The sequence below is a fragment of the Coloeus monedula genome (genome assembly GCF_965178545.1).
Source record: "Coloeus monedula genome assembly, chromosome: 15".
Lineage (NCBI taxonomy): Eukaryota > Metazoa > Chordata > Aves > Passeriformes > Corvidae > Coloeus > Coloeus monedula.
The window spans coordinates 12275246-12290032 of NC_138795.1; positions in this window are offsets into that span (position 1 = coordinate 12275246).

The following is a 14787-nucleotide window of genomic DNA, read 5'->3' on the forward strand; positions in this document are numbered from 1 at the left end:
ACTTTAATATTAGCACAATTTTTTAATAATTATCATTGCAATAATAATATGTAACTTAACATGATTAAGCATTATAATGTTTTATATGTTTAAACTTCTTTGAATTTTTTTTCAGTTATTTTTGCTTCAAAATGCAGTTTAATTGACCAAAGCTCTAACGGGATTTTGTTGAAACATGAGCATAGCACTGTATGGTCTCATTAGTTGTAACAGCCCCTCTGATAATAAAGCCTCAGTGTAAAAGAACCAGGAAACTAAATGAACATCCTTTAAAATAAAGGCATTTAAGATTAATTATTTTAAATTATTTTTCCATGAGAAGATGCACAGAGAGGTAGCATTCAAAGCAGGCACAGATAAATAAACTAAAATATACTCCTGGGAAGCTCCCAGTGATGGTACTTTACAGTAATAATTTTAATTTTTTAGTGTAAAAGAAAAATTAACATAGTTATTACCAATCTAGTGTAGTTAGCGCCTTTAGATTTTGCATTTTGTTGTTTATTAAATTGTGCACTAAAGGAAACTGGATGCAGCCCCACCAAGTTTGTGGAAGACAGCAGCTGGGGCATGGTGTCAATGTTCTTGTGAGCAGGGCTGCCATTCAGAGAGGCTTCATTCGGCTGAAGGAATACCACTAAATTCAGCAAGAATAGCTATAAAGTACTGCATATGGGATGGACTAATCCCTCCCCAAAATAGTGCTGGGGACTGACTGGCAGGGAAACAGGAGTCATGGCAGGGATGAAGGCAAATCTGAGGAGGTCATCACTCACCTTTACCTGGCCTTCATCAGACCACATCTGGAGCATTGCGTCCTTTTTGGAGGCCTCAAGACAAGAAATTGTACAGTTATTCATTTGATAAATATGAGTGAGCCCCCAGAGGATCATGGAAGTGGCTGCACATGGAGCAGCTCCCCAGGGTCTTCATGGAGTGGGGTCAGAAGGCAGTGCTAGAGATAAGGGTCATTAATCAAAGGGGGAGAACAAATGATTCACTGTGAGCAAAGGTGAAGATCAGAATTAATTGTGCAGAGAAGTTGTGAAATCTCTTACCTTCATGCTTTTCTAGACCTGAACAGCAAGGTCTGGTTTAAATTCAATCAGCACTGACACCTCTTTTGAGTAGGAGCTGGATGAGAGATCTCATGCTGTCCCTTCCTGCCTGTCTGATTCCCTGTGTACATCCCAACAATGTGCCCAGGCCTCAGGCTTCAGCCTGGCGATAAGTTATATTTTTATATGACAGGATTTTAGAGAGATTTTGTGTTCTCTGTCCCAGTTCTGAGAACTTTATAATGCTGAAAAGAGTCAAATACTAAATTCCTACAATTTCTATACTTCCTGTCCTGTATAGTCTCAAAGCAGCTTCTGAAGCCTTATTTCATCTGAGAAAATGAACTGCGGTAGCCAGTCAAGGGCAAAGAAGTGAATATGGAGCCTTCACAGTTTCTTTCAACATGTGCTTGACTTATTAAGTGGAACATATGGAACTATATCAATTCAGCACTTTTTAGTGACACTTGATGTGTCACTGTTTATATTAGGAACTTTATATTTTGGGGCAGTAGGATTCTTGAAAGCTTAAAACCATAGAGAAACATTGAAACAGAAATATGTTAACATAGGCAAAAGCTAGGATCTGGTCTGCAACTGAGATCCTCACACAATCTACATTTCAGAGGAGAAGGAATGATTCAGATTCATTTTTTGTTTTTGTGAGTATATGGGCCATGTCACTTAAGAGTTGCAAAAAAATCCACTACATATGCAAACAGGAAAGAAGAATAAAAGACATGTCTCTTGTAGTCCAAGAATTTTGAAGAGATTTTCAATGCAGTTGCTGTTCTGTAAGTTATACAAGATCAAATAACATGAAAAGTAACAAGGTTCAGGTTATTCTTAGGAATATTTTCCTGAAATTCATTGCTTACCAGTGAACTTCCATGTCACAAAACTGAACTTAAGAGAAAGAGATGGAAAGAGGCTATGAACTTTATATAACACCCTTGGAAATAACCTTTCTTTCTTCCCTTTTTTTTTGATCTTGCAAGCAATACACTTTTTTTTCTCATCTAAATAATGAAAATTTTATACCTTTATTTTTGTGGCAACAAAAGCTTTCATTGCCCTTTAGCCTATTAAATGAATTATTTTCCATTACTTATTTCAGATAAAAAATATATGTATGAGACTGCCTTTTTTCTTCTTTGTTTAAAGCTTAACTGAACAATTCTCTGTTTAAATCAGCCCATTATTTAGCTTATAAAGAACTTACCTATCAGTCATAGAAAGCAACACTGAAGGGACCTCATATTTGACCTCAGAAAACAGTTCCAGTGCTCTGGGATTCTTACCATAGGGCATTTTTTTTACTTATCCAAAGATAATTAATCTAAGATGTGATAAATCTCTATCATCCTACAAAGCAGAAATGCCAGCTATTCATGCCTCATTACACCTGCACATATTTGAAAATTTGACATAATTTCTCTCAGACTAAACTGTATTTATGGCTTTACCTCATATTTCCTTTGACAACAGTTTTCAAGACTTCTGGCCATTCTTTCTGAATGTTCTGAAATTAATTTTTTTTTTTTTTCAGATCTGCTTTTATTTTTAAGGTCTAATCCTATTCCCAACACCCTCCTGCCTGTGGCTTGGTGTCTTTAATGAATACAGTAAGGCTATTATTAATACTACCATCCAGATTATTAATTAATATATTTGGTACTAAAAAAAATAATCCTATTCAGTACCCAACTGCGTGGAAAAGCAAACCACTGAAAATTACTGAAGAAAAATTTCTAGAACTAGATCATATATCCTTTCTTGCCCATAAGAATGTCATAGCATGACATTAAAAGTCCAGAGTCAAAAAATGTACACCTGCTAGCACACATGAACTGTCATTGGGTATCACTCCCAAAGTGTATTTGCATCCACTGCATAGAATGTGATCCTTCTGAATGCTGAAAGATCAAAAGAGCTTACCCCGAACAGAAACATGGCCAAACTATGAGATTTCTTCTTCAGCTTTATGTAAAGTTAAAAAGATTAACTCAAAATAAACCAAACTTATAGCTCAAATGCAGACATGAAAAACAGATGTTGATTACTGTATTGAAAACTATACTGTTGTGTATCCTTACACTTGCAGAATTAGTATAAGGAGTTAGCATAGATTTTTTTTCTTTCTTTTCTTCTTTCCTAAACAGAGAGAATGGGCTGCCTCCTTTCTGCATTAAAAAGCATTCTTTATGGCCTTTTACTTCCATTACTTCCTCTTTTTTGGAGGAAGAATTGAAAACCATTTGCAATGATTATACAGAATGGACATAACGTTCCCCTGGCAGGGCTAGCTGTAAGGCTTTCACAGACCTCAGCACCCTGGATCCATTCCTGATGTAGCCATTCCTGCTCCACTCAACCTATATGAAACCATATTTGTGTCCTGATGTGGTCCTACACAAATGGCAGGAAGTTTTTCCTCACATTTACTTTGGGAGGAGATACTACCTTGCTGCTGGAAATAGACTTTGAATATTGCAATCATAGGAGATAATGACACATCAAAAGAAATCTCAGGATTATGTAAACTGTCTAAAGGGAATACCAAATCTGGCCTGGAAATACAGAACTTTTGGTTCTGTGTTAGTGAACACTAAGCAAAATTCCAGACCTACAATGTATGTCAAATCAGATTTTCTATACAAAAGGGATTACAACTACAGGTCAGTGATGCTGGGTCTGATAGAAGGAGTGGCATCCCTGAGTGCTATCACATAGACTTCGGAGACTGGTGTCTTAAAATATTCACTGCTGAACAAATTCAGGATTTATATTGTCAAATCTCACCTTTTTTACTTTAAGGTCTCACTTTCTTGGTAAGAGAGAAAATCAGAAACAGTAAAAATATCTTTACTGAAAATATAGAGATTACAAGTGTGAAAAGTGACATTCTGAGGCTTAAGTTTTCTGTCAAGTAGTGGCCTTTTCTTGCATTAATGAAAAAAAAAGGTTGCACATCCTTGTGCAAAGCCCTGGGCTCAGGCAGCAGTTAAATATGCTCTTAATTCTCATCAAGGTTTGTGAGCTTTGAGCTTAGGCCTTATCCTAAGCATGCATTTCAAACTGCTTCCTTTGGCTTTTTGTCAGGATTTCTAGACTACTCTTCTGAAAAAACTATATCTATTTGTGGAAAAACTGATAAAACACTTCTTTTTGAAAGAAGTAATCACTCTCTTGAGGCAGCCAAACTATTTTTCTCAGGCAGAAACTAAGCATCTGATTCTGATGCTCTTGCTGCATTATAGATTGGGAAAAACTAATAAACGAATGAACCATGTTTTCCCGGTCTATGAGAATTTTCATTTTTCATCTGGGAATAAATATAATACTGTAGATGTGCACAGTTCAAATAAACAGATTTAGCATCCTCAAGAGCACTATTTCTTTGTAGCAGTAAGTAAGAAAAATTAGATATATGATGCTTTGAACAAAAACGTATCATTTACAGAACACATTAATCCTGACAAATGTGAGTATATACCAATTAAATTGTATTTGCAAGCATATTGGTCCATGAAATGTGCTGTCTCATAGCTGATTTGAAGACCTGTTTAATTTCATTCCAATACACATATATTCAAGTACTAGAACACAGTTACTGAAAAGTACCCTTTCAAAATTTCTAAAGTGTTTTTCCTTTTGGTGTTTAGTACTGACTGTGCACACCGTATTCCTTCCTCTCTCCTTTCTCAATAGACAATATATACGGTTACAAGTTACATGCAGGTAAATATCCAAATCAAGATGCAAGTAGGTTGAATGGTCACTGGTAATAATCATATTTATGGACAGTGGAACTCAACTTGTCCCACTGAAAGTGCATATTATGTGAACAGGGTTCCCTTGTTCCTTCATGTAGAGATCCTGTCATCACCCCAGAAATGAGCCCAGCATTGCCCACCCTCTCTCAGCCCCAGGAGTGAGAGGTGGACAACTCCAGCATTCTCCTTTCCCCTTTGGCTGGTGCTTGAGTACAGGACGCAGAGTCTGCCTTCCTGGGATGGTTTCAAAGTGGTCCTAAACTTAGAGATTCAGCACAAGGCAAGTATGGGGAGGAAGCTATAGTTTGAACACAGGGTTTGGATCCAAGCTCTTAGTATAAACTGTGTGAAATTCTGTACACAAGACTGATATATATGAATACATATTAATAAATGACTCCTCAAAATTGTGCTTCTTCAAAACTCTTGTGAAGCAGAAACTTCTCCTAGGCATTAATAAAACTGTTTGGAAAACAACATTAATATATTCCTCAGAGAGTACCTTAGCATGGTGATTTTTTCACATAAGAATTTAGAGTACCGGGACTAGACCCTCTAGGTAATGTTACAGGGCAAGGAAGCTTAATCAGGTCCGTAGTAGGGAGATGGGGAATGCAGTTTGCTCCAACAGTTTTATGACAACAGAATCTTAGATGCTTACAGCACAAAATAGCATTTGGTAAGTCTGTTCCTGGCAGGAGCTTGTAAATCTAAGCAGAGTGAGAGAGCTCTTAGCCAACAACTTGTTTTCTTTACTGTCTTAGCATAAGATCAAAGCACATAAGCAAACAGAGTATTTTGGGGTTGTATTTTGGTTGTATTTAGGCTACCAGAATTTTTTCTTTTATGTCAAATACTTGGAAAGTGATTGCTTTGAAGAAAAACCTGGTGATACAGATTAAATTAATATCTATGTGTAAAAATACTCATTTTGCATTAAATCCTGAAATATCACTGTATGCCTGTCTTGGGAAACACTTCTCAATTTGAATTGCTAAACTTTAAAATTATTCTCTAAAAAATAATTTCCCAAGTGTCGCAATAGAGGGGGAAACCCAGACGCTCAATATGAGTGATCAACAGGAATCCGATTTATTGATTGTACCAGAACTCCTTATATACTAACAATAATAGGCTTCATGCATATTCATAAAGGCGCATTCTAAGTGGTTTACGTCATCTAAGCTGATCCTAACCCCTCCTTTAGTCCCCCTTCTGTGGTCAGCAGTTCTCCTTTTTCTCTGGCCTTCTAACTACAGATGTCCATTGTTTTGCTGCCAAAACCTAACCTTGCTAACTCTGCAGATAAACCCATAGCTCAGCAATAAGACTCAATGATGGTTCAGTTATTGAGCAAGATACATGTGATATTCTGCAACTTCAGTTGTTACACATAATGTGTGATGCAGTGTTCTGTGAGACCTTGCTCAGCTAACTGCAAAGAATCTATGTGCCTTTTCTCACGTAACCAATCCTTCACACCGAGGCAGCCCAAGATTTTGGCTTTTTAAAAAAAATGCAGTAGGTTGAATCCTCTAAGAAGGTGACTTCAGCTTGAAGGGTTTCTTGAAAGAATTACTATCTTTACCTATTTAGTCTTTTTTTTCTTTTATTCTGACAGTTTGAGTCATCGTACTTCTAAATAAACAGGACTGAAACAATGCTTAAACAATACTTTTTCAGTTAAATAATTAAATATAACTTAGAGTCCTACTTTGAAATTCTGTGACATCTATATTCTACACAATGATAAACAATATTTCTGACTCCATCCAATATTTACCTGGGAAAAGTAGCAGTGAGATTCAATATTAAGATGGGACTATTTTTTAATACTATAACAGATAGTTATATTTAGGTTACATTTGGCAAAATAGGTCTATATTTGGATACACTATATTTGGATACACTTTTGAGTTCATCTACTTAGTACTGACATGGTTGTATATATTTGTGCAATAATGAAGTTGGTCTTGGTTTACAAAGCTCTTTGAAAGGTCCAGATTTCATGTTGATTAGGAAGTCAATAATCATCTCTAAACTATGATTTTAGTCTAGCACTTACCTAGTGCAGATTTAGTTCAGCCCACCTCCATACCACTCCTTCACAGACTCGCTGTATTTTGAGCACATGGATTAAAAGAGAACTAGGTGTCTGGGTATTCTAAATGAAATCCTCCTATGCACAACCATGAACACATATGTAGAGTAATAAATGTATAAAACCATGACCTACCTTTCTCCTAGAAGTGTTACAATATTAATTTTTAGTTTTTCCATGTTTTAATACACATTTGTACACCTATTGATGACCAGAAAATGTGTCAGAAGACAGGCTATGGGAAAAAAAGAGAGATTATATCAAATCCTAGAATTCCATCAAAGAAATGCTTTATATTGGATGCTATTTTCCTCAGGAATTCAGTATTAAAATATTTACCCGGGGCTAGAATATGCTAGGAGAATCTTGGAAGAAAGCAAAATGTTACCAATGTTATAACTACTACTATAAAAGATGTATTTATATATAGCTTTATACAAGCTATTTTTAAAAATATGTTGATTCATGCAGTTCAAAAGTCTTTTTATTAATAACTAGGATATTTTATTTTAAGATAAGAATAATTTAAAACAGTTAATGTGCTACAGTGGGGATACTGTAACACGCATGTATCAAACAAGGAGGCCGTGGAAAAGAAATATATATAGACCGATTCTTGATAGATGTTTCAGAGATGTTTATTTCTCCAGCCGCATGGTCGGGGCTCTGCCGAGGAACTGTTACAGTCACGAGACCCGAGGGTCCTTGCCCGCGCAGGGAACACAAACCAACCAATGGGGAACGAGGCTGAGCAGGGGCTGGGGAAACCCCGTGCCTCCCCTCAGGGCCCCTCTCCCAGGGCTACACGGCGGGGGAGGAGACCCCAACATTTCACCCGTTTATTTTTAACAAAAGAGATTTAAAACTTAACATTGAAAACAACTGGATAAACATAACAAGAGCAGTTTTAAAACAAAATAAGCCACCCTCCTGAGTCTTTAAATGTCCAAACAGATTCTCTGGAACATCCTAAGGCTGACAGAAGGGAGACAGAACTCTCTGAGCATGCTTTGTGGGGAAACTGAGGCAGGAGAGGGTTTAATGTCTTCCCCCCCCCCCCCTTTTCATCCCCCACTCGGCATTGGAAAGGGATTTTTGGGGAAACAATTAGCAAAGGCATGGTTTTGTGAGGGAAACTATGGATGAAAAAATGGATTGGGAATACATTGGGGGTAATAGGATATAGGATAAAGGGGAAAGGTGGGATTAGGAAAGGGAGACTGTAGGGGGGGCTTATAATGGAAATATTGTCTAACATGACTACGATTTTTTGCATAGATACTGCCTTTTATAGAAACACCATCAGGCCCAGTGACCTGCGATGCTTGTAACCCTTTTCTACCTTGTACAATTTTGAATTCCACCACTTCTCCATCTCCCAAGCTTGGGATGCATTTTTCAGGGTTATTCTTTTTAATAGCAGTTCAATGCACGAATATGTCTTGCTGGTTGTCACATCTTGTTATAAAACCATAATTTTGTTTAACATTATACCATTTTACTATTCCTAAAACCTTAGCTACGGTGTTTATTTCCTTTTTCTGAGTGGCTGCTGTTTTCTGTCTGGCTGCGTTTTTGCTGTCTCTTTTGCTTTCGGTTGCTCCCTTGTTGGAATTGTTGGGGCTGCTGGTGCCTGCGCGCTCTTCCCAGGCTTGCATTCTGGGCCACGTGGGCTGGGCTGGGCCGCGCCGCTCAGTTCTCCATGCATCGCCTCCTCTGGTTGCAGCTTCGCTGCTGCTGCTGTGTGCTGCTCCCATGTCTCGGCCGGGTCCCCGAGTGATGACTCCCCCGTGCCCTGCTCCAGTGCGCATCTCGGCTGCGTGTGGCTCCGCTCTACCGCCGCTGCCGGCCGCCGCCTGCGCACCGCCCCTCTCGGTCGGGCATTCACAGGGCTCGCTCCACAATGCGCTGCACGGGGCTGGGCGGGCACCACCGGGTCACACCGCTCCTGCAGCACCTTGCCCCGCTGCCAACCCTGCAGCTCGCATGGCTCCACCTGCATGCGGGAACTGCCTCGCTGCTGCTCAGAGAGGGCTCAGTCCACATGGCTTGGGTTGCACGGTCCCTGAGCCAGGCTTCCCTTTGCCAAGACACAGCTGACATTGCTCAACAGTCTCGGTAACGGAATAATATTCATGAAAATATTCTTCCATCGGCATATATTTTAACTCAAAAATTAACTGTGTCCAAATGGTATTCCAAAAGTCTTTGGTAAGAATTAAATCCCAAGAAACATAGAAAAAGTTCTTAAAACAACCATGCCAGGAAGTGTTTCAGTTCCTTTTGAGCTTGAATTAAGCTAAAATTTACAAATCGTTGTTCAAGAATCTTTTCAAGTTTAAGATAAATATCCATATGCAGCTCTGAGAGCAAAGAGTCTTCCCATGGCTCCTCCATAGTCTAGATATGGAATAGCAAAACAAAAACAGGAAGAGGAATCCAAAGTTTCTAGGATTTACTCACACACATCAGTCGCTTAGGGATCGGGGATTGTTCTGCCCGCATTCACCACCATTTGTTACAGTGAGGATTCTGTAACACGATGTCACAAACAAGGAGGGCCATGGAAAAGAAATATATATGAACCGATGTCATAGGTTAGCAAGCATAGTCCCAGAAGGGATGTCCTTGCTAAGAAGTGCTTACAGTTTCCTCTGGGACCTGATAGAACCTATCAGCTGGCCAGTTTGAATATGGAAAATTCTCTAAGCCACTTAAAGTTGTGACCACCCTTGTGATCCACATTTAAGAATAGACAAACTCCCCCTCCAAGCTCTCTCTCGTTTCCGGTGCTGGGACAGGTGGCTGCAGGGCCCGAGCAAGGCCCAGTGGGCCAGGCCCAGGCCCTGCTTGGGCCAGGCCGGGCCGGGCCACGGCCATCCTGGAGCCGATGGACCTGTTCCAGCCGTGGAACCCCCCCCACTGCCTTGCCGTGGGCAGCCGGAGCGGCTCGGCTCTCCCCCCTCTCCACTATGATAAGAAAAATTCAACATTCCAGCTGCAAAGCTGCAAGGCCGAGGTGAGATTAACCCTTTTTATTGCTGTGAAGAGCTGAAAACCTGAGGGAAGAGAGAGAGGAGATGCTTAAAGCTGAAATTCTGTTGTGAAGCTATGATATATCAGAGTATCCTGTTGTAATTTCATGAAGATATGGGGGGTGGAGTGTTCAACTCGTAAGCAAAAGCACCTGTGCTGAGATAGGCAGATGCTGACACAGCTGTAATTTCATGAGAAGTTTGGACAGGGAGAGATGAACCAGATGAGGACTTTTGCTCCAAATGGGAAAGGAGAAAACTTCAGTCCCTAGAGATGAACCAGATGAGGACTTTTGCTCCAAATGGGAAAGGAGAAACCTCAGTTCCTAGAGATGCTCCCAGAGATAGTCTTAATGATGAAGATGAGGAAGACCCTTTGCTCCCAGGGAAGGAGAAGGGCCTCTGTTTTTGTTTCTGAACAGCTCAACCTTAAAACTGTACCCCAAAAAACTTCAAGAGTGGACCCTCAAAAGCAGTTGCAGGAAAAGCTGCAAGTCAGGAGAAGGGACTCACATGCGAGCAGAGAGACTCCTCTTCCTAAATGGACTGAACAATATTTGGAAGTGGGTGGCTGTCTCGTTGTGATAATGTTTTCATAGCACGAGCAAGAAGAGACTTCTCTTTCTAAATGGACTGAACAAGGTTATTATGGAAGTGGTAAACAGACTGAACATCTTAAGGGTTGTCTTTTCACATTGTCAGTGGGAGAAGGGAGGAAGGTGGGGGGAGGAGGAGAGTTCTGAAGGTGGTATAATTTTTTTTCCCCTTCTTTTAGGTCTGTTAATAAACTTCTTTATATTCTTTCAAGTTTGGTGCCTGCTTTGCATTTCTCCTAATTCTTATCTCACAGAAGATAAACAGTAATGAGTATTTTAGACCAAACCACTACACTAAATTGGTGTTTCTGCCCGGTTACAAACCCAACCCGCAACAACCGATTCTTGATAGATGTTTCAGAGATGTTTATTTCTCCAGCCGCATGGCGGGGGCTCTGCTGAGGAACTGTTACAGTCACGGGACCCGAGGGTCCTTGCCCGCGCAGGGGAACACAAACCAACCAGTGGAGAACGAGGCTGACCAGGGGCCAGGGAAACCCCGTGTCTCTCCCCAGGGCCCCTCTCCCAGTGCTACATGGCGGGGGGGGGAAGGGACCCCGACATTAATGTATTTTTCTAAGTATCAAAACATTACTTGATATGTAATAAATAGTCTCATAAGCATAATTAGAGAATTTAACTACCTAGATGTTTCCTTCTTATGCCTTTAAGAAAGCATCCTTTACATGACCCATATAAACCAGTTATCTCTACCCACACCATGTGCCATTAGAGAGAGAGAGTGAAATTAGCACTTTATTTTTGGTGGTTTGCTTGTTTGTTTATATCTAAAGCAACACAAGGAAAACCAAGCTGAAACAGAAAAAACTTCCAGACAGGACATGTGATAAAAGACAATCTGGCAAGATATTGACATTGACAGAATCCTTTTTTTTCCACTTTATGCATCTTTTGTAACACCCACTTTTGCATTTGCTTTTTTACATGTATCTTTTTTTTCTTCCTTTCTGACATGTGATTTAATATTTGATACACAGAAAAGAAATAATTTTAGGGTAAGGAAAAGCCATGTTTTCCTTGGGCTTAAGGATACAGACACATAGAGAAATCATGGGAGCTGAGAACCCCCTTGTAAACAAGCTGTCTGCCAAATTCACTAAGATACTCTTATAATATTCCAGTATGATACAGAATGCTTCTTTTTGGAACAATCACTTGTGTGTTTAATTATTCTTCATAAGACTTTTTTTCATAAAAACTTGAAGTTACTTGTTGTGAAGATACTACATTTGTGCCCAGGGGCAAGTTACTATGTGGGATTGGTTTATCATACAAAAGGTGTCAGGAAAACATTTCAAACTAGGCAGTGTCCTCATGTGAATTTGATCCTTTGTGATAATTTATTGTGATGGAATTCTAAAACATCAGTGTCTGATTGAGCTTGTGGGCACAGAAAGCAGAACACTGTGCTTCGAAGACTGTGTTCAGAGAGAAAACAGCCTGGCATATTTTTGTTTTCTATGGCAGTTCTATCTGCTACAGATAAACAAAGATTTTCCTAGCAGAGGTTATCAACATAATATAATAATATTGAAATTCATTAAGCATAAAACATGGCTTTACTTTCCCTTCTTTCAGGCCAAGGTTGCAAAGAAATGCAAGGACAAATTTTCATTTAAAATTACTTAGAGCCAAAACCTGGTATTGCTTGATTAGTGGCGGGTAAGTTTTATGTATTGGGGTCAAGTATTTTAATATTGAAATGATCTTATCTAGGAGCACTCAAAAACCTAACTTGGCCATTGTGTGGTCCACTGATTCCCACTACCCAAGTCAATGCCTAAATGCCAGTTGCAGGCAGCTGAAATAAAAATTAAAGCAGATGTGTCTGGGATGAAAAATTGATCATAATATGGTGATCCTCATTTTAATATACAGAAAAATCTACACACTCTCCACATTATGCTTGCCTATCAAAACCAACTGATACCCAATTAACAATGTGAATAGAAGGTACAGCTAATAATGGTCCCTGTACCTTAATAAACTCTGAGCAATCAAGGATTAGTATTACAGCATCTAATTCTTTTTGACATACCCTCTATGTGATGGGAAGCCTGGAAAACTCTCTCAAGCTTTGACACCTGCAGGTTTTTCTTCTATTGCAGACCCCTTGCCTCTCTTAGCATGAATAATGAGCTGACTCTCTGGAATGAAAGTGTATAAGAATTTTGTAGGAAGTCCAGGAACTCTTTTCAGAAAAGAAGATTTTGCTAACAGAACAAATTTTTAGTAAAAAATGTGCAGAGTAAAGCTGCCATGCTTGTGCAGACACAGTTGCTGTAGCCAAGACAATAAATGTTTGTATAATTCAAATTCTTAGCTAACAATTTTGATTCCCTCACCAAAATATACACAGCATTTTCATCCTTCAAAGGAATGTTGTGCTAACTGATGAGAGAGATTACAGCAATAAAATCACAGAAGTGTCATGTTTACAGGTAATGAAGTGAACCATGAATAAACGTTGATATTTGAACATGCATACATATATATATACACACACATACATACCTATATATATAGATATGTATATATATATATATATATAAACACAGAAGAAGAGAGATACAGAGAGAGCATTTGAAATATTTTATAGCTTTCTATCACTGAAGAGGATGTATTTCATGAGCTGGTGGAATAACTTAATTAACAATAAGACCATTGGCTGGAAATATTAAGAAAGAGGCTTGCAACTTTTTACTTTGTTTGTAAACACTGATAATACAGTGTTTACAAACACTGATAATACACAGAAAAATACAGTGACTGTGTTAAATACTAGCCCACATAATCATCAAACTATCCAGGAACCAAGACATATTTCATTCAACTAATAATATTGATCTATTGTTTATTGTTAAATGCATTGTGTTTGGAAACAGAAAAAATTAACTTGATTGCTGAAGGCTAGATCTATGTTTTTAGAGACTCTGAGACAGCAACTACTGTATCTAATTCTGATGGATAAATTTCATTCTGCATTTGGACACAGGGAACTAACAGATTGTCCAGGGTATTAGAAGGTTTCAGCAGAATCTGTGTCATATTTGGTTCAGACTAGACGAAGTACAGCAAGAAATATTGATGTTTTTATTTTATTGGGAACATTTCACTTTCCCTTCATTTAGGTTTTCTTTAGGATAATTATTTATTTATTTATCCCTTAAGTTTTAGAAAAATGGGCTTGGGACTGAAAAAAAATATTCCTGATGACTAAGCTTGCCCATTCCCCCAGTTCATAAATGTCATTAGGCAGGCTTATTTTTGTCCATATTTACTTTAATCTAGACAGAAGAAATAGGGGAGGTAAAAAAAAAATGTTATTGTAGGTTGTAGTCCAAGTACCTATTTTAGACTGAAGTGCTCTTACTTTAGGAAATCATGAGATTCCCTGAATTTTTTACTCCACTATTAGTTGCTAAATTGCATTTTTGGACAACGGAACTTGGGATTCTGGTTCCAAAATTTGGCAACGTTCATCTTTTATAGTGCTCTAGTGTTTCCCCTCTGGCCAGGAAGTGTTTCCTGTGTCTGTGTAGCTTCATTTTATTAGGGGGAGGGGAGATAAAAACCTTACATATTCCCCCTAATCCTATCACACATTAAATCACCTCATTCATACCGACTCCACCAATGCCGCTTTCCCCATTTCCTGAGTTACTTAGCAACAACCATCCCTCCCTTTTCCACTCCCCCATCCAACCTTTCATTTCCCCCCCCCCCCCCCCCCTTTGCAATCATGATTTCCACACTGTTTAGAAAAATGAGGATGCTCAGCAGCATAGGGCAAGCTTTTCCTTCCAACCTCCTTTTTTATGCCTGCCGAAAATCCAGGCTGCCTGCATATGTGTAATCAAAGGTTAAAAAGCACCCTGGCTGACACCACGCATGTGTTAATCTGTGCTGCAGCAGAGTGCATCATTTCCACTTTGACCTCAGAGTTAATCTGCATTCAGGCAGAAGCTCCATTGCTTTACTCCTTCTTTTTTTTTCCCCCCCTCTCATTTACTCATTGTTGCTTTATTGGATTTTGTTGCATGTGTGTCAGTGGTTCCGTAAATGTGTATGTTCTCCTTTCCTTGACTGTTTTTATTCTGTGACTGTCTGTGATTTTTGCTTTTTGTTTGGGCTTTATTTTTTTCCTTTTCTCCAAATTATATTATTTCCCTAGATTTGGAAGCTGCCTGCTGCCTGAGG